General features: G+C 41.3%; 1 protein-coding gene across 7 annotated transcripts in view; it reads left to right on the forward strand.

Annotated features, from left to right (window-relative positions):
• nfixa (nuclear factor I/Xa) overlaps positions 1-20696 on the forward strand; it is a 125988-nt gene that overhangs the window by 18865 nt on the left and 86427 nt on the right. The window lies entirely within an intron of this gene.

The following is a 20696-nucleotide window of genomic DNA, read 5'->3' on the forward strand; positions in this document are numbered from 1 at the left end:
CACAGCTGATTACATTCTAAAACGGATGCGTGCTAGATTTTTCTGTGATCCACGGAGGTCACGGCCCACAGCGCTCCTCTCGCTTGCCGAGTCGCTCCATCTTGCTTTGATCCTTAATGGTAGTTTTACCAAATCTATATAGGACATTTCTATCGGAACCTCTCTCTCTCACACACACACACTCACACACACGCACACATGCGCTATATTTTGCTGTGTTTGGCATTCACGGCCATTCCTTTTCCTTAAACAGAATAGTCCGTGGAAACCATGCAAGATTCCTTTCTCCGCGTGCGTGTTGTTTCAGGGCCCCCTGAGCTGCAGAGATGGCCAGAAACACAAGCTCTTTCACAAATTATCATCCCTACTGATTCTCCTTCCAGAATAAACTCTGATGCCATCATCAGACTGTCTTTTCTCTCTCTCTCCCTCTCTCGCCTAGGCTGATCTTGACCTCTGTGTGCGTGTCAAGTAGATATTTTCGTGATCAATACATAGAGTTCATTTGATGAGCTCCGTAAAACAACTCCTGCGGCCCTATTGCATATTTAGTGCAGATAATTTTCCGAGCCCGCTGGTATGAGGCAGAGGTCCGCATCGAGTTTCCTCTTTCTTTCTTTTTCCATTAATTAAAATTAATTGGCAGCAGATCCTCTCACGCGAGCGCACCGCACGGACGCGCGTGCTGCCATATGCGCGCGGTCCATATTGATCTGCTGCTGGACGTCAAGTACAGATATATTTTACCAAAGCGTTGCGATGATATTGAGTTGAACAGCAGTCAGAAATATGAACTTCATCTTCATCTCGCAGATGATGGATGGAGTCGTGCGCAACGGCATCAAGTGAACTCGGAGATCGCAGTTGTCTAAATAATTCACAAATCAAAAGGAAAAAAAAACAAACAACAACATTCAAATCTGATGCAAACAGTCACGCATGTATTATTAATGCGGGTAAAAGCTTTGTTGGAATGGCCACGCTGGGTTGACGGACCCCGAGCAGCCAAAAGGCGCTCTCGCCAAACATCACCAGGAGGCTGGTTATGGCGTTGTTTCATATCTTTGCGACGGAAGTGCACTTGCATGAAGTTTTAATGCGTTAATTAAAACTTTTATGCGCTGCGTTTTGAAATCAATTATTTCAGACTCCGGTTAAATCCCGTTTTATCCTGTTGAGATAAGCCCTTAATGCGGACTGGGGCGCGTTTTGGCGTGCGTCGCCAACTTCTGAAGGTCTGCCGCAAACTCGGTGATGTTTAACAATGTGCAAGAGACTGCAGTTTGCACACAAAAGTTCCTATTTGCTCGCCGGATTCCCTCTGTAAACGTTTCATGTCCGATTGTATTCCTCTTCTAAGTGTTGCAAATTTGGAGATCAAATGAGTGCTTGAAATTCTCTCTGTGCGATTTGGCAAAACTGTTGAGAGAACGAGGGTAAAAACTAGCCTATGCTGTAGTCATAGCAACAGACAAAAATGTGTAAATTTTGTAGAGTATAATCGACACAACTCGTTCTTTCAAATGGAAAATATATATTTTTCCACGTGTGGCGTTGTGCGTGGATGTCCTAAAATCTAAAGTTGATCTGAATTATGATGCATAAATTCCCCTCAAATCTACCTTAGTATCTTCTTCAAGGATGTTATCTGGTCATATTTTTTCTGTCAAACAACTGGGTGCAGACAGCAGAGACCAAGCTCGTTAAAGAATTGTTCACGTCCATTGTAGGATTTGACAAAACGCAAACTTTTTAAAGGTTACAGACACAAGTCTTTCTGTAAAATCCATCCAACTTACTTTAGATGTACTGTCACTTTTAGAACACCATGTCATGGTCAATTCAATGTTTTTTACTGTTTTCACCATTTACTGAGGATAAAGCATAAGGGCATATGGCAAGAGTTATTTTAAATGTGTCCATTTGTATTATTTTTTAGGGCTTCTATGTTGTCTTTAATTATGGGTTTTAAATTAAATATAGGTTAATATTTGTGTTCTGTTCACTAATGCTAGCAATCAGCATGATTCAGGTGCAATTAACATATTATCAACTTATATACACACAAAGCAGTGTAAGATATTTTACATTTATGCTTTTTTGTTTTTCTAAAACTGTTCCATTTTGTGAAACGTGCTCTCTAAATATTGTCTTCATTAGTTTCATAGAGAAACAAATACACCAATAGATAGTGTCCCAACCCCCCTCACCTCCTCGCTAATTCTGCTCAGGGTGTATTTTAGTTGATGACATCACAGTAGGTACAAAAAGCAAGCGGATCAACTTACACAGTACGACATTGTGGACGATGCTCTTTGCCAGATTCAGACGTAGATCCTGAAAAGTTTGCGAGTCAGACCTGCAGTTTGTCCTCTTTCCGAAGCATTTCCATGTGTTTCACTGTTGCCAAATCTTCCTGAAATCCATGCAGTGTTTGTACGTATAGCTAACATATTTCTGCTGCAGCTGTACAGAATATAAGCAAACACATCTGAAGGAGGCACTTGATTAAAATAAATGAAAAGAAATAAGGAAGAAAAAAAAAACCTAAATGAACGACACCTTTGGCTTGTCGCAAGATGTTTTAGGGGTGCTAGGTTTTATCTGGATCAGTACTTTTGAACAAGAATAAACTTGCTACGTTGTTCTGTAGGTGACAAGCTTTGTCTAAATTGAGTGTGATTGAATTTGCAGAAAAACGGTATCTTTTTCCTTTTCTTTTTTTTTTTTTTATATTTCTTAGTGTGCGATCTTTTGAGGCCTGGAGTTCACCGTATGGCCATTCACACCTTTTGATACGTGTTTTATGTTCCTGGCTCATTTTTTTGACGAGGAATCTCCTGCGTCAGCCCTCAGTTCTGGTTTCACTGGGAATAGACAGCGCCGGTGCTGGTGTAAGCCGAGGTGGGCCTGCACGATCTGGTAACATAGCGGCCGGCACCAGCATCACTTTGCACCGGCACACACAAGAACGCACGGTTACATACATGCGCCTCTAATTCTAAATTGGTGAGAATAACACAGGCAGACGGAGAATAGCCTTTTTGGTTTAGTGGACAGTAAGCTGGGAGGAAGTGGTCTGTTGACTGCAGGCCCACAGGCAGGTGGTGGGTTGCATACAGAACCCGGGGGTACACGGTGTTCTTTTTACTTATTCATCCTTTCTGCCGGAGGCGGATCAGGTCCACCTTATACCATTTTGGCCAACAGTGAGAGCTTGTAGGCAGGAATGGAGGAAAAGAGAGCAGGGAAGTGGGAAGCACACGTGTCAATATTAGCTGAACAGTGACTAAATACAGTTTGATTGCAAGAGAAGAAGAAAAACAATCATAATAATCTTGATTTGCGAGTCATGAATTGACTCCTTCCCAAGCTCAGTTTCAATATTTGAAATCTGTCCAAACTAAACATGTCATATTTTATTTGTAACTAGAAAAGAAATACTTCTAAGCAGGCCTGTGAGATAAACCTCACTGCAGAGTGTGGACAGACCTCCTCTGCCTGAGCGTGTTTGGGTGAAAGTGTTTGAATCTGCCTCCGAGGTTGGGTAAATCCAACTCTGCGGCTCTCTGCTTATCCCTTATCTGTGCAGTCTCCCTGACTGCCCATAGAAAATGGATTCATCATGCTCCACCGAGGCGGTTGGCATTGCAGGGTAATAGGTGGCTGTCCCGTGGATGGATGGGCTTGTGTTCGTGTGGCTGGATTGTTGCCCCCCCCAGCCCACCCCCTTCTTTTTTCCCCCCTCCATCATCCTTTGCCTGCTAGTGTGGATTAGGTTTCGGCTGATCTGTGGCCAGCGGAAACAGGCAGCCCCGATGGCGGACTTGTGGTGGCCTGAGATATAGCTGGCCACATGCATACATGCCATGCTCAGTAGAAGAAGAAAAATAAAATGACCTAACGTTTGCTTTTTATGTCAAATCTTGAGAATGCTGCAGTTAGGGCATTAAAGATGTAGTTACGAATTTTGACGTGAGGTTCTATTCAAATTTATGAGCAGATAATATCGTAATCTGCATAGTTTACACTGAGGTGAAATGATGTATTCTAATAGTAAGACAAGATAATATTTGATATTCGGCTTATCGGAGTGACACAAGACGGGATTTTTAAAGGTCCTTATTCTTATAACTTTATCAACTGAGGTTAGGCGCGTAGCTCACAAAAGTTACATTCAATTCCACGACTGGAAACGATCGCGGCAGATGGAATTTTTACTGAGGCCTCTTCTGCTGGAGGTTTTTTCCTGCTAAAGGGGAGTTTTTCTCTCTCTGGTGTCGCTACATGCATGCTCGGTATGAGGAACCGTTGTAAAGTCAAAAACACAATGCAAGCGATTTTCTGCTGTTAAACGTGCTCATCCAGGAGAAGTAATTCTGAAAATCAAAGACTTAATGTAATCTGGTGCTGGGTTTCCATAGGTAGAAACTTTTAAAACTATTTTGAGTAACTAACTAAGCTTGCTGTACAGTTTGATAACTAGGATGTCTTTTTTTAGTAAAGTGCTTTGAGACGACATTTGTTGTGAATTGGCGCTTCACAACAATTTTTTTCAGTTCAGTTCAAAAAAGTGAATTGAATTGAATTAAAATATTAAGGAAGATAAGAATAAGAAAGCATGTAAAAAAAAAAAGCATAGCTACAGCTACGCTGGAGAAAACATAGTAAAACGTTGCAGATTCTTCTGAAAAGAGGGTACATGTGGAGACAGCCATTGGACACTGCAGATGTGCGTCGCCTTTTAGCGTCTCAGACAGACACAGAATGTCAAGCTGAATGTCTTAACCGGGGCTCAAAATAATGACTTCCATTTGCTTCATCAGATGAAGTAATGCTGATTCAGCACCCAAATAGCGCTTTTGGACGACAGACTTAATTTGGACCAAAAGTATTGCATCGTTTTAAAGATGTATAAATTCATGGCAAGAAATCTCTTTGCAGCCCTGCTTCCTGTTGTGTTTTCATGTTGTATCTGAAAGTAACAGGTAACTTGAAAGGCGCTAAGCGTGAAGCACGTGTTCGTCCTCTTTAAAAATATGTCACGGTAGAGTAAACGAACACTTCGTTGTTTGCTACACTTCATTACAATTATGTGATTTTAACAGGAGTCACTCTACATTTAGTCGTCGGTGTGTGTTTCACGTTGGAAGATCTTCGGTGGCCCCAATATCCACTTACAGTATAAGTAATTAGTGGCTTCTCTGCAAATAAAATTCAAACGTGACTGCTTAAACATTCATAAAATTACATTTGCTAGTTAGCTAAATGCCTATTAGCTACATGTTGCACTCTCAGTACGTATTTCACACATGAGAATCGTTAGTGGCGCACCACCATCAACCTCCATTTCCTGTGTAAATATTCATTGGTTTCTATGTATAGAACCCCCGATTAACAAACTGCTAACGCTGTTTTTGAGACTCGAATTGCTTGAAGATGATAAAGGTTTTGTGTCAGCTGTTAGTTTCTGTTTTGGGACCAACTAATCTGAACTTGTGCTAAATAAAAATGCCAAGAGTTATCTGCTGCAAGTAAGACGTTGACAGCTTACAACTTTCCAACAAAGCCTCACCTGAAAAATCCAGAAGTACCCTTCGAGGCAAGAGAGTTGTGCGACTAGAGCTTCAACATCACTCGGGGGTGGAGGAGACGGCGAGAGGGTGGGAAAAGCGAGGACCCAATAAAGAATGAAGGGATGGGAAGATGCTAGAGGAAACAAACTGCTGTGCATTTCTCATAGCTGCTTGAGACAGACTCCCCTTCATCTTCATCCTCCTCCTCCTCCTCCACCTCCGCCACCTCCTCAATTAGCTTCCCTTTAAAAGAAGGAGCGACGGTTGGTGGAGATCTGCATTGTGCAAGGATGAGCTTCGGTTGTTGTTGTTGTTGTTTGTCTCTCTTTGTCTGTCTCCATCCCCCTCCCCAGTGACTCACTGGTGTGTTTTTCACTCGTTTTTTTTTATTTTCTCAGAGGCTTCTTTTTTTTTGTGGGGGTAACCCCACTGAATGGGACAATGCAGCCTAGCGTGAAATTAAAGCTCTTAGTTAGTTTGCAGTTGTTCAAAAGAGGATTTTACACATGCATGCTTTCATCACCCTCCCATACGCTATAGATATAGCTAATTAGAGGAAGTACACCCTATGTCGAGCTACGATAGCCCAATTAAAAAGAGTAGGGTAGCTCCAGTGTGTGAAATTTAGGCCATATTTGCTCAGTGGATATAGATCTACTGCCTTTTCTGTGACGTCTTCACTTTTAAAATAGGTGAAACGACCGAGACATTTCCAGAAATGCGTTACGTACAGGGTAGGCAAATCTCTGGAAACTGGTTGTAACAACGGGCATTTGGATGATTCAGAAAAGAAAGCTGATTCTGAGTCTTCCAGGTTTCATTCTGGAAGAAGTCTGCCCCAAAACGTCTGTCAGGCAGTAACACATCACAGCTTTCATTGTTCATGTCAACATCATTTATTTCTGCATTTTTATTGTAAAACACTGAGAAAAGCATGAATGACTGCTGTTTTGATTTGTCAAATTAAAACTCTCCTGCAGGCATACGGTACGGGACTGGCTTCATTATTCAGCCTGCTTGACGGCCTGACCAGAACTGATCCTACAAAAAAGAAAAAAACAATCTAAAGTAATCAGGCCGTCTGTAAACTAACATTTCATGGTGGTAGGTCTTATTGTGTTAAAATGCTGGCTCTGATGCACAAATGCAAAGCTAGTTAGAAGACCCTGTTTATGCTGAGTGAAACCGCAGTGAATGCTGGCCTTCCTCAGCTTACACATGTGGCCAGCAAACATCCCCGAGTTCAAGTACAGTTGAACTCTTCTCAGTGTTACGGTACATACAATGTACTACCCATTCATTAGCAATTGTAAAACTTTTAAGATAAATTATGGACTCAAACTTTTGGAGAGATATTTTGTACTTTCCCTACCGTCTTCCTCACTGTCTTCACTTTACTTTGCATTAGCTCCTTAAGTTTATTTAATCAAGCAAAGCACATAAGACAGTTACATAATTAAACAATGCAACAGTTGTTTTACACTAAAGTGTTCTAGCCAAAGGCTAATCTGCAAACCCAGTCATAGGATACGCCATTTCATCTTCTTTAAAAGCACTCAGCCTTTTTGAGTCCCACCCATATGTACCAGTTATGCGCACCACTGTTGCAAAATCCATTCGACTCTGACTCAAATGTTGCAATGATAACACTACTTAATCAAATACAGATCATTTGCAATGAATGCTCTTCACTCACCTTTGCATGTCGGATGCTTGAAATTGTAAGTGAAATTGATGACCAGCTTTACTTTTTGATTTATTCAGCTAATATTAACTGACCACGTGGGATCTCTCATACGGCATTGAAATGTCACACCCACACAGTCAGCTGCTGCTTTAATGTAAGAAAAAAGTTAAGTGGTGGCAACGTTACAGCACAAATAAAGTACCCCGTTCTGACACAGCTCGACATTAACGCCACATCCTTGATCCCAATACAAACACACTAAAGTAAATAAAAGTTGGAGTTTTCTCAATTTTTCTGTGTGAGATTATTCTCCTGTGTTACTTAACCAGGGCTGCCAATTATTGTAGAGGGCACTAAAGCAGTAAATCAAGTGAAAAGTTGAGTTCATTTTAGGATAAGCTGTTTTCCACCATTGAAATGAACCACATTACTTTAGATTATGTATTTTTTCTCAACCTGCCTCTCTATACTGTGCCAGAAATGACTTTACTAGTCTGACGTCTTAAAAATACAACCCAATAGGAAATTTGAAAACTATTTCACGAGCCAAAAACAAGCCACTCTTGTTTGATTGTTTACCAGGCCTGACAGTCGGGAGGCAGTGTACATGTGTCATCCCTGTACCTCATTCAAATGATTGAAATACCATATCAGCGTCTTAATGAGTTTTCCAAAAGCCTGCAAATGGGCAATTATTCAAATAAGCTTTGTTGACGCGTCAAGCCATCTGAAACATGTAGAGCGGTAAGACAGAAACTGGGAAGCGCTGCTTCAGCACGTGGTGGCTTTGTGGATTATTTTAATAAACCGTTTTCTTACTGGCTTGTTCCAGCTTGCTTAATGAAATACATTGGACCTATTGATGGACAATTCATCTTTAAAGAAAAATGGATGTAAGAACTTCTTGGTAACTTAAGTTGGTTTAGAGACCAGAGCAGCTATTTGGTATGGAGCGCTGCTTCGCTGCAGCTTTGAAACCAAAGCAAAACAGTCATAGCAATAATATATTCTGCAGGTCTACCTGAGTAAAGTTTTTATTGCTCTGCTGCTCCCCTTCATTGACCTTTCTCACTCACCGTGGAGTGCTATCAAGGCTTCTTTGAATATATGTTCAGAAAGAAGCCGTGGCACAAAAAAATCCCAAACTCAGGGACATTATGGGTGTTTATGTGAAGAGTAGTGTGGACACACCAGCATATGGGTATAATGTTTGGTGTCCCCACAGGTGTTGCTGCAAGTGTTGGGTTGCAAGCTTTTCAAAAAAGTAATCCCAGAAGAGCATGTCCAATAGGCGGTGACATGATAGGTGATGTGTTGGGGCTTTCCTTCCCAGAAGCATAAAAACAAAACAGCTTGTTTGTTTGTGTTCGAGTTGTAAAAATTGTATTTGATACTGCATGTTTTCACTGAACGAAGGAGGACTTGCATTTGTCTTCAGCTCAAACAACAATCAAGGTGCAGCATTTGTTTGGAAGGTTTTTAAGTTGCACTAAGTCCATACTTACTTGTTAAAACAAAGCAGACTTTTTTTTTTAAATTTTTTTAGATGAGGGTCAAGCAATATTGCATCGGAACGCAAAGGCCAGGCTACTAAAAATTTAGTCCATGAGATGTTTTCACAACCTTTACCCTCATCCTATTCAGTGTAGTAAACTTAAGTCGTCGTCTATTTTTGTTACACCTTCTCAGTTATTGTTCCACACTAGAAAGTGTTGTTGTCAGTGCGACCTGGTACATTTTTAGGAGCGTGGACCATAGGGTCCCGTCATATGAACTCTCCATGTCGTGGATTACCAATTAAAAGTTCCCACTTTGTAATTGCTGAGCACATTTTATGAGCACATTTTACTTAAATAAATGATGAATTTCATTTTCAAAATGGGAGATGATCCTGTTGCAAGAAAGCATAAATTTATTTTAAGGCTCTATACGTTCAAGAGTACAAATAATCATAGAAGGTGCTGTAAAAAAGCATAATATAGAGACACAAGCTAATCAAAGCAAGTAAACTGTTTTGATTAGTGGTTTAGATTAAAATCTTTCATTTGGGCTTTGTGTGGTTAAGTCATTTTAAAGTTTGCAGACGTGCGGCTGCCCAAGGCCATTTATTTTTGTCTACGCTGTGCGTCTTTTTGCTTTTTGATTCTGGACATGACTGCACAAACATTTCTCCAATCAAAAACTATTTCCTCTATTAAAAGAGTCAAACCCACAGCCTGATCACAGAGATCTGCGGTCCCATTACCAGCCAGTGAATCCAGTTAGCGAGTCAGACTTTGTGGAACAAAGTGTGCTTCTCTATGATTCCGCAGCCCTCCCTCCTCCCCCCTAACTGTTGCTTAGGGCACTGGCAGCTTGCCAAGGGTGGAAAAATCTATAAGCCATTGCGTAATATACCATATCTTTACCTTGTTTGAACCCTGCGCAAGAATCACAGCTGTGTGAGCACAGCGAAATGAGGGACCAGGAGAGACAGACAGAGAGACAGAGAGACAGACGGAGGGAAACGTAAAGTCACTTCTTTGTGGCTGGTTTTCAGGGCTTGCCCTCATAAAAACATTGTCAATCCAGTTGGACTGAATGCTGCTGACTGAAAATTTGTCTGACTGGCGTGAGAAGGTTAGTGCAAAAGGAGCTTTTTGTCTCCAGTAAAGCAATATGAAATACACCACTTTTATCAAATGCAAATCAGATCAAATTTAGAGTTTTCTGTCCATGGCAACGAAACTGGGAGATCAAAGTGGGAGCGATGAGTTAGCGCAGTATATCATCAATAGCTGGTGCTGGAGTTACTCGGGCCTTGTGCATGTCTGCAGAAAGGAAATTAGATTTCAGACTGAATTAAAAGCTGTCAGTCCTTTCATGTTTGACACTCTTCCTTTTATTCACGGTTTGTGCATGTGCGGGCGTCACACTCTGTGTCAGTCCACACCTGAAGCTTCTTTGGGAGCTCAGAGTGCTTAAACTTCTGAGGGAGGGAAGTGTTTTTATTGGACACCTTCAAACGGGGTCAGAGTTGCTCACTTTCACTCTGTCCCGCTGAGTGTGTAACCTCGCTGGTGTCGCTGCTGTTATGACTCCTATCTAACTCACACAAGATAATTACGCCTCCACTATGAGGCCTTGTGAGCACAGCACAGGTCAGAAGTTACCTTATTTAGCTTGTAGGTGTGAATATCAATAATTCTGAGATTTTATTGATTTATTTGAGGCATTATTTATAGAGGAGTGGCCTGATATACAACAAGCCGCTTTAGTTATTTCTAAATGTGTGTCCAAGTTTGAGTTTATAGATTTTCTCCAATCTGCACTGGGCCACTTTAAAAACTCCCAGCCTGTCATTTAGTAGTCTAGTTGTGGTGAAGTTGAATAATTTGGAGGCAGTCCTTCGTTATTCCACTCTATTTATTCAGTGTATCATTACCACAGGCAGGAAAATATGATGCTACCACTGCCGTTCTTTATGCATGCTGCATTCCTGCAGCTTTGTTAGGTTTGGATGACTTGCAGTCGTGTTGAAAGGCATTGACTTTGCAGCAAGTGCTTCCCACCTTAATGGGTGAAGTCCCACCCATTAAGGGTGGAGTCCCACCCTTAATGGAGTCCCACCCCATTAAGGGTGGGACTCCATTAAGCATGAACTCACTTCACTACAGGGCCACAGGACTGAAGCTCCTTGATTATCCTAAACAAGTTTCATCATATAAAGAAAAAAAAAATTGGCGTTATATGGTCAAAACTTGGACACAACCGGGTGTTTGAACAGGAGAATGATCCCAAACACAAACCAAAACTTGTTTTTGATTTGTGTGGAATCGATAAAGCAGGCTCCCTCTGACCTCAACACTATGAAGTCTGTGACCCAGAAACTAACCTTTAAATTAACTCTGCCATGTCCAGTAAGGGGAGAGGTCAAATATCCAGTCAGATTAACGTCAGATTATATGTATCAAAAAATTAGTGGAGCTGCATGTATATATTTGAGCCTGTATAATTTTGACTCTAGGTGGATTAGAAATAATTTTTAAAAAAGTGTTAATTTCAATCTTGTGCACCTACTACTTGTTTTTAAAATCCATTAAGGTATCGTTGTGTATTATCGCTCGCCTTAAATGGTTTTAATGTATCCTTAAAGGCCCATTCCATTTATGCCGATAATGAGCGTATGTGGACTTCCTACTGGCACCGTCCAGTGAGCTTTGGTCTTTGCAGTCACAAGGTACTCAGCGTGTGTTAGAGTCCTCTCTATATGACATGGTAAGACTGATTCTTTTTATGGTAGTGATTTCTGTTAAATGGCCACTAATGACTACTGATAATCCCCACATGCAGCTAAGCACCCTGGAATCACCAGCAGGCTGTTGTTTGTTAATGCTCCACTAAAAACTAAAACACATGCAGATGTGTGTGGGGCTTAACCGCAAAGCCAGTTGAGATTGCAGCTTTTCTCTTTTTTTTTTTTTTTTCTTTTACTGCTTGTACTTTCTCTGGCATGCTTTATGACCCATTTCAACACAGGTGAAAGTTTTCTATGCAGAGCCCCCATATTAAAATGATTTTCCTTCCTCCCCCTCGAACTGTGCAGATCAAAAGGTCGATCGGTGTGCGCGCGCGGTGACGGTGGTTTGGGCCTCGAGCGTGAAAGCGGTACGCAAGAACGGTGCCTGGGACGCCGGGTTGAAGTCGGGCGCTGGGAGCGTACTGCATCATTTTTCACCTCGTGCACTGCATATGCATTCGTGTGAATGCTGTGTAAACGTTTGCGAGACTGACTGCTGATATGTTTGTGTTTATTGACTCAAAGAGACGGGCCGTGGCTGCGCACACAGCGGTGTACGGGTGGCAGGGGTCCAGGCTTGGGGGAAACGTGTGTGTTTAAAGTACACACAGGCCTAATTATGCTGATTTAAGCATTCTTGCGGTCCTCCCTCTGGCTTGTGGTGTGTTAACTGGCACGGCGGCGTCCAGCAGAGAAGTGAGGCAGTGAAAAAAAAAAAAAAAGAAAAAAAAAGCAGGGGGGAAAAAGATAAAGAATACGGCGATGGAAACGAGAAGTTTAATCAGAAACACAAAAATAAAGGGGAAAATGAAGGTGGTGAGGGTGTACGAGCAGAGTGAGAGCGTGCGTTCCCTCTATGTTAGTGAAGCAGAGGAAAAACACATACACCACCACCACCAAAACTTCCAGGCAGCTTTTTTCCTTTCTCGCTTCAGGGTTAACAGCGCACCCGCGCTCCATATTTATTTTTATATTCAGATGTTATGGATTGCTCCGGGAAAAGGCCGTCCCTTTTCCCAGCAGTCAAATTAATACAGCCTGAGAGTTTGGTGTGGAGTCTAAAAAAAGGAGGAATTTAACAACGACGATTATAATGTTTTTCTTAAAAGTTAAAACTCGACCACTGAGTAAATTATAAATGATCAAAACTGGAGTATAAACGGTTTGCTCTCTACCCTGTTTGTGCACCTGCGTTTTGTCTTTTCAGGGACATGCCTGTAAAAGTATTCATAGCGCGTGCTTTAATTTTTTCACATTTTGTCATGTTTTGACTGCTGAAAAAAAGTTGAAACAAAATAAGCACAACGCTATTCAACTAACATTGCATATGAAAACTAACATTGCACACAAAAATCATCCCCTAAAGTATAATTCTGGCATCACTATGCATACCATCAGCACTGTGAAACATGGTAGTGGCAGTGTTGTGCTGTGGGGATGCTTTTGTTCAGTTGGAAAGGTGGGTGGAGCTAAATACAGGGCATTCCTAAAAAAAATGTTAGAGGATGCAAAAGTTTTGAGACTGGAGCAGAAGTTCAGCTTCTGGTAGGATGACAACCCTGAAGTTACAAATAGAGCTACAATGTATAATGTATCAGAGTATATTAATTTGTTAGAATGCCCCAGTCAATAAAAGTTCAAAGTGTGTGAATACTTTTGAATGTCACTATATGTTCAAAGTGGAATAACTAAAAAAAAAAAAAAAACAACCTTAAAACAGACACAGTTTAAAGTGTCTTTTTTTATTTATTTATTTTTTTCTGTGTTACCATCTTGGCTATTTTTGTAGTTTTTTTTTTGTAATATAGTTTTGTTGCCTTGATAAATTCCTAACACTTATAAGTGCATGAAAGGCCAGCACGATCTCTCCCTATAACTCAGCGGAGCATAGATTGATGAGGTTGGCCGGTGTATATTCAAGCCGCCTTACACGCAGGTGATAAAATCCTGCTGGAGAAGCAGCCGAATCTGCTCAGTGTCTCTGGGTTCATTGCTGCTCTGCATGAGGCAGGATCTCACTATATAAAAACATGTGTGCTCATATCTGGAAATATGCTTTTTCCTTTGATTTCCCTTTTTTCCACTCTTTCTCTTTTTCTCTTCCTCTTTTCTTTTTTTTTATTTGCTTATCTTTGACCTCTCTTCCACAGACTCACCCTCCTTCTCTTGCTTTTAGTACATCTGCCACCTCGGCCATTGTTCTCTCTGTTTTACCCCATTCTTTCGTCTCTGCTCCTCCTCTCTTTCGTTCCCTTCAGGAAGAGTTACAGTCTTATCTGGGATATGTTGGATTTGGTGAGCTTAAAAGCCACTTTACTAACTCCCAGCCTGTCCCTTCTGAGAACAGCACAGACTATCTCAAACAGTTTCACTATTCAGAGGGGCTTTTTCCAAAGGAATGCCGCTCATCGGGGAAACCTGTGCATCTCCTCATGCTAATCCTTTACCTGGCTCTCCATCTTCTGGGCCTATCTTTTTCCTCCTCTGCTCTGCTGACTAAAATGTTTCGTATTGTATTTCTCTGGCCATGTTGAGGAATGCTAATGTATCATAACCATATTATACCACTTAAAGTAAGCAAATGGCGCCAAGCAGTATCAGGAGAATCAAATCTCTGCGTTGCTTCAGACTGAAAAAAAAAAAGAAAAAAAAACTGCATTCATGTTTTGATTTTCCCTGCATAAAGAGGCTGAAAGATCCTCCAAATTTGCTGAAACAATGGTTTCGTTGTGTTCACATAATGCAATTTCTCCAGGAAATGGAAAGCTAGCCTAAATAAAAATGAGGCCAAACCCTATTTTGCATTTGATCCGATGCATGCTGTGTTCTCTAGTAAGATGTGTGAGGACTGAGCAGTTTTCACAATTTGGTCTCAGTTTGAAGGAGTTATTCAAACCTACTAAGATCGTCATTTGAAGAATACATTTTTGAGTATGTGACTTTTTGTACCCAACAAATCCAGCATGAGGGCCAATAGAATAAGATCTGACCACAAAGTAGAGACCGCTCTCTTAAGGGAGGGAATCTGCTGCTTTTATTCTGTGCTCTACCATGAGTAAGGGACAGAAGAACGCCTCCACCTGCATTTACTCGCAAAGGGACATGGGTGACAAAACCCCTTTACATATCTGCAAAGGCAAACCCTCTTTTCCGTGGATGTGCAGAGGCATTTGCTTCAATTGCATGTATGTGTTTGTTTCTGCTTGCGTGTCTTTCAGTCTTGACAGCCAAGAAGCCTCGGCAGCGTCTGACGTGGCAGCTCCTGCTGCTTTCACTCCAGCTCTATCCTGCTGGCTCGCTGTTCTGTGATACAATCTTTTCATCCAATCACATGTTTAAAAAAAGGAAGGCCGACTCGATTCTTTTTTCCTTTTTATATGAAACCAGTTTCGCTGAAGGTTTAAGAACTACAAGCAAAACCGTGGAATGCGCCTAAAAAAAAACACACACACACACAGCAGGAAATCAGTCTTCAGTACAGCGACAACGCATTGCACAAGTATTCAGTTCCACGAACTTTTTCAGATTGTAGGTTACAATCAAAACCTATTTTATTTGGATTTTAAGTCACAAGGAAAATAATCCATGGTTTTCATTTTTTTTTTACACACAAAATCTGAAAAAAAAAATCTGGCCTTACTTTGACACTTCCAAATAAAATCCAGCGCAACCGACTTACTTCAGACTTCACCTAATCAGTCGAGTCCATTTATGAGTTTAATCTTCGTGTGCTTGTTCTGTCAAGGCGTGAAACATTTTTAGATGATATTAGCATCATAAAAATCATCAAACAGATCAAGGAAAACGTTGATAGCATTAGTCAGAGCAACAACCGGGAGGCCCATGGCAACACTGGAGTTGATTTAGAAATTTACCGTTCACGTGGGAGAATCTGCTGACAGGATAACCTTCGGTCATGAGCTGTACAAATGTGGCCTTCATGGTAAAGTGGCAAGAACAAAAGTAGTTGTTCCAAGAAAAACATAATAAGTTCAATTCGCAGTTCACCACAAGCCATGGTCTTCTGGCCGTGTTGTAGTATGGCAGAGACCAGGGGGGAGAGTGTGAGTAGCACATACATGAGTGTGATTGACAACTCTAAGACTCGTCCTGGCTCTGATTGGGGGTTTATGACTGAGCGGCATATTTCTGCAGATAGCAGTAGGACCACTCTCACAACATACTAGTAGTTTTAACAAATATGTAAAAAAAAACAAAAACATTTTTTTAATAAAAGTTATCTACTGCAGCATTAAAATAAATCTGGCAAGACTGCATTTTCAGGCCATCAGATTCACATTTGGCTTTGCAAAAGTGGTATGCTGCTCTGTCTCCGAGCACAATAGAGGGGTTTTTAGCTCAGGGCAAGCACAAAATACTGTCTGCAAATCCACCACATGCAAGCTATTAAGTAGTTATTTTCATGTACTGTAGCGTAAAAAGCATGTGCTTGTCTTTACTTACAGAAACAGTACGTCATAACAGCTGTTGGACTCAAGAAATCACGGTTTAGAAGGCTGCTTTTAAATACAGAGATACGTGTGATTTCTTAAAGCTGCAAAAATGCAGAACATATGCATAGCTGGTAGCAATGCAACTTGGATAAATATACACTTCTTTATGCTTTTTTTCTCTCTGGCCTGTTTTTAAGGTGCTTTTTATCGAGGTAGGTTTCCTCAATTTTATGTCCCCTCTGAGGACCGGTACTTATGGCCGTCTGCCTGCGGTACTGCGGTGCTCCTGAGGTCTGGAGGAGGTGGTAGTTTAGAACGAGCGTGGTCGCAGAGGAGATAACTGCGCTCGCTCTCTGCCAGAGGCGCCCGTCTTCACCCTGTGTCTGTCCGCCCTCCCCTGCTTTTGGTTGGAGAGAAGAAAGAAAGCTCGTGGTCATAGATGATAAAAGTTTCAAAGTGATTTAGATGTTGTTGTTGTGGGGATGAGCATGAATGACTTTCTGTGGCTTTGGAGGCTCTTTGTCACCCGCCACGCTTGTGTTCGAAGCTGTGTTTTCCTCCTTCCGGCATGGCATGGGGGTCGCTCAGCGGGGAATGCCACTCAAAATGGGCAAAGTGACCTTTAACCCGTGCAATGTCATTTCTGAGCGGTGCCACCAGATCAAAAAGCCTATTTTCTCTTCTGCCCAGACTCAGTCAGGCATGGCAAAGATTAGGACCCTGCTCCCAGAGGGCCGTATGGAAAAGGGACCTTATGACCACACCGGGTACAGAGTCGCATAGGAAGCCACTTGGAGCAGCTATAGCCACTTTTGACCCACTGACACTAGCAAGTGAGAGCAGACAAGGCAGAGTGCACAGGCAAATTCCCAGCTCATATCATGCCACAGGGAGCAGGCACAGTTTAACCCTTGCTGTGCCAAACCGGTGCCTGAAAAACTCTACTTTTTGTGATAAGGTGAAATAAATCTGCATGCTGCAGTGTTTCAGCCAGGACATGGCCCCTGATGTGGAAAATGGATTTTAACATAAACAGCTGACACGGTCACCATTTAAAAAAAACAAACAAACAAACAACAAAAAAAATGTCCTTAATGATTAATCTCATTAAGGACATTAAAAGGCATTTATGTCCTTAATGACTGATTCAAGATTCTTCTTGCTGTTATTTGGAGGATATTTTACTGGAGCTTTTTAAAGCAATCTGGACTGCATTGGAACATAAGTACAAAATCTTCAAACAGTACAAATATGATCTGAACTCAATTCTTCTACAGTCTTTTTTTTTTACCTTAAACTCACATGTAATTCACAAAGTATATTTGTGAAACAACATAAGTAGGATACTTAGTTTTCCCCAAAAATATAGGTAAAATCTGTTTGGATACTCAAAATACTTTGGGAGGACAGCACACGGTACCGTTATTGTAAAAATCCCCACTGACAGGAGTTTAGACTGTGGCTGACAAAGTGACATGCTGACGGCAAATCTATTATGCTTTGCAACACAGACTTCAATTTAATAAAAAATTATTATGGCCTTTTCAGTATCTATATCAAGATCTTATTTAGCACACTTTTTTAGGCTGGACAATAAAATCTGGTGCTTTATGAAAACTGTATAAAAAACCAATAGAAGTATAGTGCATATGCATGCAGGAATCAGTCAAGGAAGCAATTAATCATAAAAAAAACAATGAAGAGATTTTAGTGTAAGGCATAGGCAAACATGTCAAATGGATTTTTTCAAAACAGTCCACCTTAAGCGTGAAAATGCTCACAGATTATTTACCTACTGCAAAAAAACGGAAAGGCATAGAGCAAATGTGTAATTTGTGGATGAATGTCCTAAGCAGAGAGCAAGAGAAAGAAAGAGCGTAAAGGGGGTTTCTGCACTTGCCGTCTGGCACCGGCTGAGGAATGAGAGTACAACCCCGGGTGAGGCGAGCAGTGCGTTAGAGATAGAGAGAGAGGCAGTGGCACAATGAAGAGTTGAAAAGGGGAGAGAAGCGGGAAATACAAGAGAGTGCATGGATGACGGCAGAAATAGAGAAAGCACGTGAAATTTAGTTGGACCAAGACGACTGAGTGAAAACCAGGAAGTTCAGGAACGGGAAAAGGTTCGGTGAGAAGGGTTGCAGGGTGCAGCAAGAGGTACAAGGAATAAATAAAGGAATGAGGAGTAGACGAAGCTGGGAGGGTACAAAAAGAATGTGCGAGTTGGGGTTGTGGTAAATCATTTGCATAAAGGGTGAGGGCACGGTGCCCGGCTTCGGCAGAGAGGCTGGCATCTCGCCTTTACGGCTGGCAGAACTGGACGTGGGGAGGAATAAAAGAACGAGAAGGGGGTGAAAGAGTGATGGAGAAAGTCTCTCAATAGTGCATCTCTTGTGCGAGGACTTGCAGGCCTTGGCTGCCGCCGGAGCAGGGCATGATGGAGGGGAGGGGTATATCGGCTTTCATTATCTGCTTGAATCCTGCTGTATTCGCTAATCATGAGGTTCAAAGCCCTCGCTGCAGCTGTAGGCAGGGCACGGTGGCCAGCCTGTGCTGCTGGCATGTACTGACTGGAAAGCTGAAAGGTGTGCGTAGCGTCTGCTGTAGTTTGGATGGAGACAATAGGTGTGAGACGGGCGTTAGACCTAAATTGCCCCTTGCACAGGCTCATATCCACACTGTCAGATCTATACTGCCCAGCTGAACTTATCAGGAATAACATCAATGCAGTTATGCCTACACAACCTTGGAGACCATGCAATGTATTATACGCAGAGCCGGGCCAAGATTGTACAATGCTTCGGGCAAACCACTAACTCATTGTCCACAAGCCACAACAGTAACACTAATATCTTTTATGCCATCCATGCTGCATTCTGTTCTTTACATTTTGCATTTACCACAGTTTGCTTTAAAGTTCCCAGTCTTTTTGAAATAGGCTTCAATGGTCACAAGTAATTAAGATCTTTCCTGTAGTCCATAACTTTCTTAACATTTTTCTTTTTTTCTTTTTTTAACCAGATTTGATTTCCTGAAGGCTGAAGCTGGTAGCTGAAATCAACACGGCAAACAGCAAAGTTACACTCCAACTTCCTAAAATTTTAATAGCATCCTATAGAAATGTTTTTGCATTGTTTCCTGTTGCTTTAAAGTTTTCTAGGGGCCCGAAGGAGCGGCATGTGCATGTGCTTTGTAATAGCTTTGCTAGTGAAAGAATGTAGTCTTCTACTATCCCAAGTAGAAAGGATCAGTTTGTTTTATTAGGTCATTGTTTAACCTGGGGACATTAAGAGGATCTAAATTTTTACAGGACACGATAAAAATATTGCGACACTTGTTAATAAAATAAAATTAGATTTTCATATTGGCAATGACGTTTTTACTGCTGCAGCTGTTTCGTGGTGGCAGAAAGTTGCTTTGGTCTTGTTTCAGCTTGGATTAGTCACTAGCTTCAGCCTGCAGGTAAATATAATCTGTTTGTGCTCAATAAAGGTGCTTGGTTATATTTACAGCGAGTAAGAAACTGACTAGTTATTGCGTTTGAAAAAAAACCTACAAGTTTGAAGAAATCTGAAATAACGTTTTTTTTTTTTTTTTGTCTATCAGTTCATTTCAAAGCAAGTTGTGGCGAACACAGAATGCAAAAACTATGGACAGCTTCTTAAGTGGTCCTCTAAATCAACTTCTGCCAGGACATTTACAATTTTGGGCTGAAACGCAGCAAAAAAATATTGAATTACAAGATAAAAAAAAAAACACCCAGCGCATTTTATTCAAAGAAAACAATGTTACTTTCCCAATTCCCATGATAGGCTTTTGTAGTAACTCATTCTGAGGAGTTGTGTTTATAATTAAATGTTCAAGGTGATGATCAGAGTCGCCGAAAACCCACACAAACCTCAAAACAATCTTGACTGAACAAATTTCTAAACAGCCCCAGTCATTACCGAGCCCTTCATCTTATCAGAGAAGTGCTTGCATTTTGTGGCTGGAACTGGAAAAGTCATGGCCCCAAACGAAAAGGCAGATTTGAGTCTAACATTACCCCCATCCGCAGCCCTGTCAGAAGCGGCCCGGGTTGCCATCAGTTCTCGTGTAGTTTGGAGCTGCTTTAATGCTCCCTCGCCCGCCTGCTCAGTCTCTCCCTCTCAGCCTCATGCCACAAATGGCTTCCAGACTTTCACACATAGTAATGCTTCAGTGTGTAAACAGGCGTAATTACAAACGATGAGCAGGCACACTTTTAACATCAATCTGTAGTGATGAAAGAAAGAGAGCAGAAAATTTGGATTTTTTTTCTTTCTTTTCTTTTGGGGATCAGAATAAATTCGAAAAGGGTTTTATAAAGAACTGAGGCAATGAGATGTCATGCAGAAAAATGTTAGGAGGAATACTGCGTCCATATGTGAAGGCAGACTCAGGGAGCAGCTGAAGGATGAAAAAATACATTTTTTATATTAGGAGATGAAAGTTCACATGAACGTTTCCATCATTTCTTTCCCGTCAATGTTCCTCTGTTAAGTACTATTCCATGTGCATTTTCTTTTTCATTTTTGCAGTGTTTCAAAAAGAAGACGCAAGAAATGTACTTATACTGCAACCTATTTTTTCAACCTCACTTTCATGCAGTGTATAGAAATAGAATGAGGTGTTTTAATGCATTACAGCATCCTGCTTAATGTAAATTCCCTGTAGTTCAGAAA

The sequence above is a fragment of the Poecilia mexicana genome, unplaced genomic scaffold (genome assembly GCF_051168715.1).
Source record: "Poecilia mexicana isolate PSO_F unplaced genomic scaffold, ASM5116871v1 scaffold_1, whole genome shotgun sequence".
Classification (NCBI taxonomy): Eukaryota; Metazoa; Chordata; class Actinopteri; order Cyprinodontiformes; family Poeciliidae; genus Poecilia; species Poecilia mexicana.